This window comes from Lagopus muta, chromosome 4, assembly GCF_023343835.1.
Source record: "Lagopus muta isolate bLagMut1 chromosome 4, bLagMut1 primary, whole genome shotgun sequence".
In the NCBI taxonomy this organism is placed as follows: domain Eukaryota; kingdom Metazoa; phylum Chordata; class Aves; order Galliformes; family Phasianidae; genus Lagopus; species Lagopus muta.
Window position 1 is genome coordinate 41720146 of NC_064436.1, and position 13762 is coordinate 41733907.

Genomic DNA, 13762 nt, shown 5'->3' on the forward strand with positions numbered 1-13762 from the left:
GGAGGCCAGCGGTCTACAAATGACAGCAAAGAGAAGTTTAGGGAAAGTAATATTGTTGCTATCAACAGTCCTTTCTCAGCAAGGAAGTCAGATGTGAGGTAAATGTGTTGTGTTGGAGGTGCTCAAATGCCTCATCTTTCTAAATAAATAGAGATTAATGACTTGCAACATCCCTTCCTGCTTCCATAGGCACAGAACTGTAGGAGCTTTTTTTTTTTTACTGCAGCTGCAATGAAATACAACTTAGAGAAGGCACTTTTAAACAGTTTTGAGATTTATAAAACCGAATGCAGTTTAAGTATCCATGCTATTTTTTAAGTGTATATTTTCTTCACAGGGAGGTAGTTTCTTATTTTTCTCATGCTGATGCTTGCTTTGTACTAACATGGCCTGTTTTGTCTTTCCCTGAAGTTATTTTAGTTTGTTGATACCAAATAAGATTAAAATAATCCTTTCTGACTTGAGTGATGTTGATTTTTGAGATTCTTTATATATACAGTAGTAGAGATTCCATGGAAAACTGCTTTTAGATGTCTTATACTTCAACTGAAAATTCTCTTATGTTTGGTCCTCTTTAATCTCCTTGCAGCAGTTGAATGCAAAGGATGATTGCCCTCAAGTGACAACTTGACCTTTCCATGCCACAACTAGTGACCCACCTGAAGAATGACTATTGATTACATGGCACCATGGCAATGCTTTTGCTAGCTTGACCTTTCAGTTGGTATGGTGCCTCATACACACAGTGTTATGATGGAGCCAATAGAATCAACAAGTGAGATTGAACTTGTTGTTTGTACTTAAGAGTTTGTGCTTGATTAAAGATCTTTGCTTTACAATTTTTTTTTGTATGAGTCATAACAGAAAGGAAGGGATGTGTTATAATTACAGATATAATCTGGAATTTATTCAGTTACACGTTTTGAAGGAAATTGGCTATTTGCTTAGAATTCCAGATAAGTTTTCTTGCCTTTTCTTGTTTGCTGTTGTGGGCAGTAATAGGAGAGATGCCAAAGGTACATGAGAGAAGAAAAGGAGAGTAAAGCAAACCTTTGTTTCACAGAATGGCCCAGGTTGGAAGGGGCCACGAAGATCATGAAGTTCCAACCCCCCCGTCACATGCAGGGCCACTAACCTCCACATTTAATACTAGATCAGGCTGCCCAGGGCCCCATCCAAACTGGCCTTGAGCACCTCCAGGGACAAGGCATCCACAACCTCTCTGGGCAGCCTGTTCCAGCACATCATCACTCATAGTAAAGAACTTCCCTCTGACATCTGACCTAAATTTTCCCTCCTTCAACTTAACAGCAGGACAAGGGGAAATGGTTTTATCTACCCTTTCAAGGAGTTGATTCCCCTCCTGTTTGTAGGCTCCCTTTAGGTACTGATAGGCTGCAGTGAGGTCACCCTGCAGCCTTTTCTCCAGGCTGAACAAGCCCAGCTCCCTCAGCATGTCTTTGCAGGGGAGGTGCTCCAACCCTCTGATCATCTTTTTGGCTCTCACCTGGACCCTCTCCAACAGCTCGCTGTCTGTCTTGTACTGGGGGCCTGAGACCTAGACACAGTACTCCAGGTGGAACTGCACAAGAGCAGAGTAGAGGGGGACAATCACCTCCCTGTCCCTGCTGGCCACTCCTCTTCTGATGGAACCCAGGATACCATCTGCTTTCCAAGCTGCAAGAGCACACTGCTGGCTCATGTTCAGCGTTTCATCCACCAGGTGCTTCTCTGCAGGTCTGCTCTTAAAGACCACTCCTTCCAGTCTGTATGGATGCCTGGGATTCCTCCGGCCCAAGTACAAAGCCTTGCACTTTGCTGTGTTGAACCTCATTAGATTCACCCGGGCCTACCTTTCAAGTCTGTTGAGGTCCCTCTGAATGGCATCCTTTCCTTTCACTGTGTCAGCTGCACCACTCAGCTTGGTGTCATTAGCAAACTTCCTGAGGGTGCACTCAATTCCATCATTGATAAAGATGTTAAAGAGCACAGACCCTTCTTACCTGTGTTCCTTTAGCTGTCTGTTTCCTTTAAAAGACAGTAGAAATTATAAAAGAGGCATAATGTTTGTTCAACAGCTTGAGTTTTGTATTTTAGTTAGGGTGTATCTAAAAATGGTGTCTTCAGCATTAAGTTGAAAGATATTTAGACTAATACAGTCAGAAGCTGGTCATTATGCACTGTACTCAAATCCTGTAAAACACTCCTTCAGGCGCAATTCTCATTTGAGGACAATATCTGAAATTACTAACTTTAAATCACAGTTGGAAATGCTGTCCTCAAAATATTTTCCAGAACAAAGCTTGACTGAGTATTTGGAGTGTGTTGCTTCTTAACAGTTTTCACAACTTTTTAAAAGTGTTTTATCTTTTTTTTTTCTTCCCAGTTAGAACTGAGATCCATTTCAGACTTAATATTGAATGCATCTGAGCACTTACTTGATGCATATGTAAGGTCATTTTAGGATAAGATACCCAGTATTTGTGTGTTTGTGCACAAGCAATCTGTTTCCCTGAAACTTGAGCAAGATTTGATCTGACATCAAACATTCTGAAATCTTATAAAGATAGAAGAAGCAGGTGGAATGTAACTCAATTTGGTACTTATGTTAATTTTTAAGTTAGGAAAGTTATTCTCTATTTTTTTGCTCAAAAATTTTTATTTGGTAGATGCTACTTTAAAAGGGAAGAGTCATGGGCCTTTGGAGTAATGGAAAGCAAAAGCTTCTCGTAAGCTTTATTACTGAAATCTAATATATTGTAAGTAATGGACAAATAAGAAAGTTAAGTACAGTGAAAAGTGAAAGATTTTTGTTAACTTTTACCAAATGAGCTATGCATGGATGTTTGTGTTCTGAGACTATGACATTAGAGCAGGCTGTGGTCCATAGCCTGCACAGCCAGAACAATTAATTTGCCCTGCTTCTGGCTCTGGACAATCTGAGAATCTCAGCCTGGGAAAGGAGTGGGCCAGGGATGGGATCAATATTCTGATGATATCTGCAATTTCCAGTTGCTATTTTGAGTGAGTTTTAGTTTTAACTCCCTGCCCAGAACTAAATGGAAATCAGGGAGTTTTGTGATCTGTGGAGTAAATGTATTGCCTCTGACAATTACATCTGTTGTATCTACATAATAATTTGTTGCAATGGAGTTATGACTTTGGTCTTCCTAAAAGGTAAATTTACTGGAAAGGTGTGTGCTCAGCCTTTTTGTAGGGCGTGAGGAGGGGAAGGATGCTCACACTTGACAGTGAAATAACTGTTGTTAAACATTTCCTGCTTAGACTAGAGTATTATCTTGAGCCAGACTCTTAATCTCTTTCTAACCTGGTAGAAGTCTATTTGAGTACTGGTATATGAACTGCAGTGAAGACTAGAAGCATTACTTTTAATCAGGATTATAGAGAGACAGATGCCAGGAAAGACTGCTGCCCTAATGAAGATGAGGAAGTTCTAAGGCCAAGGAAGCTGTGACTGCCTTTCACCTAATTCCATGAACATTTTCTGCTGCTGGGCATCTCTAGCTGAAGGCTAGAGCAATGGGGTACTAAGCCACAGGAAGGGAAGTTTAGTCTTTGTGACACATTATGTAATGACTGGAGAAACAGTAAATTTTAAAACAAGTTTTATCTTGTACTTTGTAACATCATTATTTCTTATTATGTAGAAAGCCTATATTTAAATTCTTGAGCAGGTCAGATTTTTCTCAGAATTTTCAGTAAAAAATACTGAATTTTTTTAATTTTAATGAGTTATAGTTCAGTCAACAGTTCAAAAATTAAGACATTTATGTTTGTCTGCTAATATGCTACTTTATCTTCTATAAAAGCATTTGTGAGCAATAGCTTATAGTAAAGACAGCTACTTCCATTGAAAAAGCAGCTATCTAAATTTTTTTTTTTTGCTTTTATTGCCTTTGCTGTTATACAAAGTTTTATTCAGTTACATACTCATACTACGTTTTCCATACTTGCCTCATTCTGGATATGTGATAATTATGAGGAAAATGTGAAAATCAAAGGTATAACTCAAAATTAACTTCAGAATAAATTTGCAACCTAGCATTTTTTTATTTTTACTTAAATAATAATACTCTAAGAGTCTTCTAATTCTGTAACATCATAAATTATTTAAATTTAATGGTTTTACTATACATAGTATCAATTTCCCTGTGCTTTAGGTGAAAGCTAAGAACATTGTTGGAAGAAATGCTTGTCTCCACACTTTTTCTAGTAAAAAGCAGATAAAGTAAGAAAACAGCAGGAGTTGTTTTCTTTTTTAGTGATAATTGCTTGTATTCTAAAATATCTGAATGATGAGTTTAAAGGCTTCTTTATGATGTAGTGTACAAGACAATGTTAATAGTGGTACACACTGCACTGTTCACTGAACCAAAGTTGTTCTAGGTAAAGTAATCTTGGCCTCAACTCTTGCAACAAGGGGGGTGGGCAGGAGGAATAGTTTTAGGTGCTTGAAGTGCTGAGTAGGTTCAGCACTTCAACATCTCTCTCTGAAATTGGCAGCATCTAACTTATTTCCTGTTTTTGTTCATTTAGAGAGATTATGTACTAGGTCATATTTCTAATTCTCCCCTGTTTGTAGGCTCTGGGAAGAGTTTTCCATCTCAACTCTATGCTACTAGGACAGTGGAGTATAAATGGAATGCAGCAAAATATCAGGCCTGTTTGGAGCAGATATTCAGGGTCAGTATCAGAGGATCCGTTCCACTGGATCTTGCTGGAGTATGGCCAACTGCATTTAAAGTCTAAGGGTTGAGTATGTGGAGAAAGAATGTCTTGGCACTACTTCTTTTTGATGGGCAGCAGTTTTGCATTAACTTCACTTTTAGATGTATTTGTTGACAGTGTTTCAATTTCCTTGTAGTGCTACGTGAAGCTCTTCAGCTTGTGGCCATAACAATATTATCACTATTAGAAGTTTTCCAGTATTACTCTTATGGGAAGCCTGAAACTGGTTTTTCTTGTACTTTTTAGTGATTTTTAGTCAGGTTGAAAAGCAACCAAGTGAAAAGCCATTAAGAAATAGTAGATTCGTCAGTATTTGCTGAAATAGATGATGTGAAGACTTTTTTTTCTTCTTTGTAATACCATATGATATCTGAAGTTGTATGAATTAGTCCAAGTGTCCTGCACAAAACGGGCTTACTTAGAGCTGTGGGCAACCTGCTCTACCATCCAGTTTTGAATGTCTCCAAAGGTGGAGATTTCCCTGCTTCTGGGCAGCTTGTTCCAGTGTGTCATCACCCTTGGAATAAAGGTATTTTTGTTTAAACCATTTCCTATATTTCATTTTGTGTTCACTGCCTCATGCTTTCACTGAATACTCCTGGAGTGATGGATGTAGGCTCTTTGTACCCTTTCATCTGATGCTTATGCACACTGAAATCTGCCTTGAGTGTTCTCTTATCCAGGCTGAATGATTATAATGCTCTCAGCTTCATAGTAAGAACAATTCCTTGATTATTTTTCATTTGAACTTGCTCTAGTATGTCCATTTATGTCTTCTGTGCAGGAAGCCCAGAGCTGTACACAATGCTCCAAGAGTAATCTAAACAGGACTGAGTGAAGATAAAGAATCATCCACAGCTTCTTAGGAATTATTTTCCTAATGCAGCCCAAGATAGATTTCTTTCTCCCTTTTTTTCCCTGAGCAGGTACATTTCTGATACTGGCTTGTATCAGGAATGGTGTAGTGAGCAGGGTTGGGGAAGTAATTCTGCCCCTGTATTCATCCCTGTTGGGCCCTCACCTTGAATACTGTGTTCAGTTTTGGGTACCTCAATACAAAAAGGACACTGAGGTGCTGGAGCAGGTCCAAAGAAGGGCAACGAGGCTTGTGAAGGGCTTGCAGAATATGGCCTATGAGGAGCGACTGAAGGAACTGGGGCTGTTTGGTCTGGGGAAGAGGAGGCTGAGGGGAGACCTTATTGCTCTCTTCCAATATCTGACAGGTGCTTACAACAAGAGCAGAGTTAGTCTCTTATCACTGGTGACAGGATGAGGAGAAATGGACTCAAGTTGTGACTGGGGAGGTTTAGGTTGGATATCAGTTGGAATAAAGGTATTTTTGTTTAAAACATTTCCTATACAGAAAAACTTTTTTACCCAAAGGCTTGTTGAGCACTAGAATACCAGGAAGGTGGTCGAGTCACCATCCCTGGATGTGTTTAAAAACCATTTGGATGTGGTACTCAGGGACATGATTTAGCAGAAGGTTGTTAGGGTAGCAGAGGGAGTTAGGGTAGAATGATTAGGTTGTGGTTAGACACGATGATCTTTAAGGTCTTTTCCAACCTGAGCAATTATGATTCTATGATTTGTGATTATTTCTGTTCAAGGTTCTTCCCTGCTGTGCTGCTTTCCATCCAAATGAGCCCCTGGATGTACAAGTACATGGTGTTATTCCTCAAGGTGCAGGACTTAACACTTCTCTTTGGAGTCTTAGATTTACTTTGGTTTATCAGCATTATCCTCAAGTACTTCTATTGCGAATCTCTGCTGTTCTCTGAATTTGCATTACATTTCATAGGCAAAATGGGTTAGACTTTTGGGAAAGATGGGAGTCAGAAAAATGTTCCAATTCTGAAATCTACAGCCTTAAGTTGAAGCATCTAGTCCACCTCCCCTGAACAGGGGATCCATAGTTCAATCAGGCTGCTCAGAGCCTGATCCAGCCTTGCCTTGAATGTCTTCAGGTATGAGGCATTAACCACATCTTTAGAAACATGTTCTAGTGCCTCATCACCTTTATTGTAAAAGACTTCTTCCTTATATCTAACCTAAACCCACCCTCTTTAGGATTGAAATCATTTCCCCTTGTTCTATCTCAATGGACCCTGCTGAAGAGTCTATCCCCTTCTTTCCTGTAGCTCCCCTTTAGTAAGGATGCTATCAGATCATGTCAGAGTCTTTTCTCCAGGCTGAACAGCCCCAGCTCTTTCAGCCTGTCTTTGTGGGAGAGATGTTCTATCCCTTGGATCATTTTTGTGGTTCTCCTCTGGATGTGCTCCAAGAGGTCTGTGTCTCTCCTGTACTGAGGATTCCACATCTGGATGTTATACTCCAGGTGAGGGCCTCACCAGCACAGAGTAGAGGGGCAGGATCACCTCCCTTGATCTGCTGCCCATGCTTCTTTTGATGCAGCCCAGGATACAGTTGGTTTTCTGGACTGCAAGGCCACATTGCTTGCTCGTGTCAAACTTGTCATCTACCAGCACCCTGGGTCTTTTTTGGTAGGGCTGCACTCAATCTTTTCATCCCCCAGTTTGTAATGGTAATGGGAGTTGCCTAAACCTGTGTGGAAGATTTTGCATTTGAATTTGTGAACCTTGTGATGTTCCGCTGGGCCTGCTGCTTGAGCCTGTCTTGGTTCCTATGGATGTCATCCCATCCATCTGGTGTGTTGACTGTGCCCCACAGCTTGGTGTTACCAGCAAACTTGCTGAAGGTGCACTTGATACCACTCTCACAGAATCACCGAGGTTGGAAAAGACCTACAAGATCATCTAGTCCAACCATCCACCCACCTATCACCAATAGTTCTCACTAAACCATATCACTCAATACAAAATCCAAGCATTCCTTGAACACCTCCAGGGTCGGTGCCTCTAGCACCTCCCTGGGCAGCCCATTCCAGTGCCTGACCTCTCTTTCAGAAAGGTAGTATAGATGTCACTGATGAAGATATTGAGTATCAGTGCTGAGACTGAGATCCCTGAGGAGAACTGTTTGTCACTGATCTCCATCAAGATGGGCCACCACTCTCTGGACTCCATCCTGCAGCCAGTTCTTTGTCTGTTGAACAGTCAAGTTCATATTTTTCCAATTTGGAGAGAAGAATTTTGTGGAGTACTGTGTTAAAAGCCTTACTGAAATCCAGGTAGATGATATCAGCAGCTCTTCCCTTGTATGTTGGTGCAGTGACGCTATCATAAAAGACCACTAGATTGTTCCTGGTGAGGCCATGCTGTTTCTCTCATATCACCTTTCTGTCTTCTGTGTGCCTTAGCATAGCTTCCAAGAGAATCTGCTCCATGATCTTTCCTGGCAAGATGTGAGACAGATAAATTGGTAGTTCCCAGGGTTATCTTTTTTTTCCTCTTAAAAATGGGAGTGATGTTGCTTTTTTTTTTTTTTTTTTTTTTTTTCCCCCCCCCCCAAATGCCAGGAACTTTACCTGATTGTAATGACTTTCTAAATAGCATTGAGAGTGGCTTGGTGATTATGTCTGCAAATTCGCTCAGGACTTTTGTCCTGTCTTTACCTATCAACACCTAAAAATATGTTCATAGGAGGGCTGGTATTTTTTGTACCAGAAGCCTTGCACAGACTTTATTTTCTGAATCCTCATTTGTATAGTGCTGTAAGAAGATGGAATTGTTAGTATATACTCCTGGATTCTTGCCTTGAAATCAATTCAAGCAATGGGGTTAAAGAAATGATTTTTGACTACTTCTTTCAAACCCACATGATGGACTTTTGGCTTATACAAGGGTCATGTTAAACTAATCACAAGGCTTAAAATGCCTAAGAAAACAAAAGTCCTTTTGCAACAGAAATGAATTTTAGATATCCAAAAAAGGACATCTACAGGCTGTCTGCTTCCAAACAGACAAAGCCTTGGACTACTAGGAAGGTACTGGTTGAATATGCCATAAGAACTCCTTCCTGTTATGACTGGCTACAGAGAATAGAATTTGCTTGTCATGAAAATATGTACTCTTATATTGGTTAAAATGTTCCTCAAACTTCTGTATAATCGTGTTTTCTTTCTAAGCTGCTGGTGGAATGTTGTATTTGGACTCCTTTCCTTAGTTGCTTGTTCTTAATGCAGCTGCTGGTCATGAGGTTAGGCTATTGCCTCTGCAAGGAATTACAAGCTGCTGTGTTGCTCTTTTCCCAACTTCTCTTTCCATAATTGTACTTGGTCCTGCCAAAAATTCTTGCGTACATGCATCTGCATAGTTTATTTTCCTCTCCTTTATTAGTGCTTTTCACAGGATAATACTTCATCTGGTTGTAGTCAGAAAATGAAATGTTGCTTTCTAGTTGTAAATGAAAGTGTTGTTGGCTATATGTCATTGTGAGAGCATCTGTAATATCAAAATGAGCTAAGAGTTCAAAAGTTAGCTAGTTAAAACAAGTCAAATTTCATACAAATGTGTTTGCAATGAACTTACACAACAATTTTGAGTAGATGGAGAAGACCATGTTTGTATGGCTGTTAAAGCATTAGATGAATTTGGGCCTTGTGAAAAGAGTAGCCCCTCTCAATGCATAACCTATTGAAAAATGTGGCAAACTTGATCAAGTAATTAGTAAGTATTTATATTATTAACTAGGTATATTATATAACTGTGCTTACCAATAAAAGACAGTGCAGTGCCATGTACTGCTGTCCAAAACACCAAAGAACTGTGTAGATAGCTTTGAAGTTGGTTCTGTTATGTAGCTCTCACTTGCAGGCAGACGTGGTCATAATTTCTTTAAAAGCATCTGCTCAAGACAATTATAAAGTAAAAAACACTGTGCAAAGAAAAATGAAAAGTTCAAGCAATTTTTAAGATGCAGAGGTAAAATTTTCAGATTTCTAACAAGCTAATGAGCTACCTTAGTTATGATATCATTTGCAGCATAGGACTTACTGTGATTATTTTCCAAAGAAGGCTAATTTAAATATTCTGTGTTTTGAAGTTTAGGAGGTGTAGTTTCATCCTTCTTGACAGCCTAGTGCTGTAGAATTTTGTTAGCATGAAGTGTTGACTGTGGGTAGTGGTGATCATGGAGGTTTCTCTTCAGCAAGTATCAGGAGCTTGTTGAAGATGACTGTATTTTGCACTACCCTAGCAGGTACTCCAGGGGGTCACTGCTCCTGGTGTTTGGCAGGCCAGTGTGATGAGGCAGCACAGAGTACCTATGTAGACTCTTTAATGTGGCTATACACTCTGCAGTGTCCTGAATTTTGCTTTCCCTAGCCGTGCTCAGTTGCCCATTAGTGAAGGAGTATGCCTTCTACTCTTCTTTCAAAGGATTCTTCTTTGGTCTGTATGAGGGATGCAGGCATAATTGTTCACAAAGCTGTGAAACAAGAAGTAAGTTCTGTCAAAAGCCAAAAAATACCCTCATATAATGTCAGGCTCTGGTGTAAGTTGTATCTGGATGCACACACTGTTCTAAAAAATTGGTAATTGTTATATACAATCCAGTCTTCTCTAGTACTTGTTTGCTTTTTTTTTTTTTTGGTACTGACTCTAAATAGCTACTGCATTTGCATTAGCCTCCTCACTGAATATCATTTGACTTGATCCAAATGAACACTCTGCCATAATATATGTGCATTCCTTAAATTAGTATTTAAAAGTGATTTCACATGGATGAGTGATGTAAGCTGATAGCTTAATGACTTCCAATGGTTAATGAATTTATTATGCAATAAAGGGATATATTAGGAATGGCAAAACATCACATTCTTTCTGGTTAGAAGAGCAGGGCATGTACTTGAGTACTAAATGTATGCATGCAGGGAAAATGCCCTGGGTTGCCCTGCATTCTGCTCACTATCATCACTACTGCTTCTTATTTGACGAATTCGAAGTTTGCTTTTTATCTTGGCAAATAAACATCTCTGTGCCTGGATTTTGTTGCTTATGTTTATTAGAACCCCTATACTTCTGCATAAATCATTAGGATTAATTTTAACGTAACCTAGATAAATAGCATCTTATTGTACATTGTAAGAGATTTCAAGTTAACTTCCTGTTCCATGAATACCTGTATTCATAAGCTATGTGAATCTAAAGCTGCTTGTCACACTCTTTGCTTTCATGTTTTCAAAGACAAGTTTGGAAAGGTATGCATGAGAAACCTATTGCTGAGACCTGGGGTAGCAAGTTTCCCATAGCATTCCTAGAATACCAGAGGAAGAAATATGCAAATCACTTCAAAACCAGACACTTTGGGCACAGCTTACAAATTAGTCTTTTCGGCATAAATCCTAGTTCAATAGCTTAATTATTCAACTGTAGTTTTGCACTCCTGCTACAAAAGAAAGGAATTTCAAGCACATTGTTTGTGAGCCGCTTACAAGCCCTCCTCTATGAACCTTGGACCTTTTTCTGAACTGCTGCAAAGCAGGCTGAGAACATACCACGGATCGGTATGCTGGAATAGTTTTTAAATGGTAATGAATAATATGATCACTTTATTAGAGAACTCTTCCTTGATGTGTTTCCAGGCACTGTACAGGAATGTATTTGTGCACACAGTGTTTTATTTTCTTAAGAGAACAAATTAGTTTTTTTTATATCCTTTAACCTCCTTTTTCCCCTTTTTCAAATTTTAAAGCTGTTTACATAATACTTCTGTGAAAAGGACAGGATATCTGGCAGAGAATGATGTTATAATGACTGCTGTAAGCATTTTTAAAGAGCCATGATATATTTTGTGTCCAAACAATTAAGGAGATCTTTCTGTGCAGCAGCACTAGTGATTCCTTCAATCATTTCCTTGAACTGTTTAGGAGCTCAGATACCTCATGTTTCTTCATCTCATGTTACATGACCAGAATGAAATGTGGCTGTAATTAGGAAGTAGTGCCCACTTTATGTATTTTAGTTCATGGGATATAAGTAAGCATAATCATATTGATATACAGTGATAAAGCTGGGTAATAGTCTCACTTCTGTAGAAGATACAGTAGAATTGGGGCTGGAGCTTTTCAGTTGATTTCTCTAAGTTGGCAACTTTAGAAAATATGCTGTGAATTAAAACTGCCCATCCAAGCAGCTGCAAAGTTTGTGACCAGCACTTAACTCAGCAAATAATTAATTTCATATGGACCTCACCGACCTTGTCAGCACTGCAAGGAGCATTGCTTCCGATGGGGAGAAACTGCTGTTTCTTTATAACAGGAGGCATGAGAGAATTTAAAAACATAAAAAATAAGACATACAAAAAAAAAAAAAAGCTTGTGTTTGTGGCATCTCTGATCCATTGCTTACTTGCTTATCTGCTTGATAAATTCATTGGATTAACATCCTAACAATAGCATTTTATCTCCAAGTTTTACTTCTGATATAAGGTCAATTTAAAAAAATCTCAGGTTTTCTAGGAATCCAAATAATGTTTATGTAACACTTACAGTTGATGTTACTTGTGAAATGTGCTGATCCATGCTGCTCTGGAGCAGTTTTTGTGAACTTACAGTAAAAAATATCTACTGAAAAAAATCTAATTTTTTTAAACATATTTAATGTTGAATCTCTACATTCCATAAAATACTCTTGCTTTTTTTGGTAATTATTTATACTGGCATAAATCACCCAGGTGACTTAATAGACAAAAGAGGTTTGAAACCTCTATTCTTTTTTATATATTTATTTATTTATATATATTATTTATTATATATATATATTTATTTATGGTCCTTTTCAACCCTAGCCATTCTATGACTCTGCGATTCTATGAAGCCGTTAAGGCTACAGATTTCCTTGTCAGTTCCTTTTTAATACAGGTGGAAAAAACATCATAGGAAGAACTGTAACCATAATGAGATTGTGGAACTGTCAATGCCTGATTGGATGCACAAATACAGCTAAAAATAATGCAGTGTATCATCTGCAGATACTCTAGTCCTCTATAAAAATGAAAAACAAGTTTTAGCAACAATAAAGAAAAAAAGTTTTGTAAAATGGCCTTCTCAGGCTTAAAATATATGGGAACATCAAATGATTGAATACTTTCTGACTTGCATACTGTTTGCCATGAAAAACTTGCTTTTATCTCCAACAATTAAACACAAATCTCTCCTACTACACTGTTTGGGACATAAGTATTAATCTCAGATTTTTCATTGCTTCCACAGTCCTTGTCTTTAAGTACAGAAATCTGTCTTAAGTCTAAGTCTGAAAGTGTTCTAATTTTATTTCAAAACAAATTACAACATTTCAGTCAAAATTTCCCAATTAAATGTTCTGAACAAACTTTAAGAATCAATGTAGAAGTCTAGATTCAAATAGTCTTCCAACACCTAGGGCTTTTCCGTTTGCTTTCTAGTTCTGCCTGCTTCTGTATCAATGAGCAAAACACTTCAGAAAGGATGAAGAGGTGACAGGCATTTATCTTCATGTTAGTAAGCAATGTATGAAGATACAGACAGAACTGAATCAGGAGGAGAGAAATGCTTACTTTGTCAGATGAAAAAAAAAAAAGCCTTAAGAGCTTACAGATTCATTTTTGCATCATTTTAATGAGTTGTCTCCTGGAAAACTGTTATCATAAATAGTTAGTAGACAGGCCTGTGGGAGATTAAGACTTGCATGTTAAGAGTAGAAAGGGATGTTTGTCAGGCATCTCGCTACTTTCATAGTGAATTAAGTTTGAATTTTAAGGAATTACTCTTGTGAAGCTGTTGAAATGCAGTTAGGTCCATATGTTACGCCTTATGTTATTTAGATAAAATCTGGTAAACTCAGCAACAGCAGGCCTATTGCTGGCACTAAACAGCTCAGAATTTTCAAGGCTCCAGAACTGACTTCTCTAGTTACAGCTGAATAAAATGATTCATTTTACATATGTTATGCATTCAGTTATTAGGAATATGAATACGGAATTTCTTAAATTTCACCGAATGTACTACAGTCACTTGGGCTGTAATATACTTTGCAGTGTAGATAGCCTTAATGCTCAAGCAGTTTCAAGTTCAGCCTTAAGGCTAGAAACGTTTTTCTTAAGGAGCTTTGGA

The 13762-nt window shown here is 38.4% G+C and overlaps 1 protein-coding gene across 2 annotated transcripts in view; it reads left to right on the forward strand.

The window, feature by feature from the left end:
* Positions 1–13762, forward strand: part of TLR3 (toll like receptor 3) — a 33465-nt gene that overhangs the window by 4315 nt on the left and 15388 nt on the right. The window contains exon 1 of one of the 2 annotated variants that reach the window (XM_048941155.1): positions 11088–11200. The exons of the other annotated variant lie outside the window; for it this stretch is intronic. The gene's annotated coding sequence lies outside the window, so the exon portion shown is untranslated. Of the gene's footprint in view, positions 1–11087; positions 11201–13762 lie in introns of those variants that run through there. 2 annotated transcript variants of the gene reach the window in all.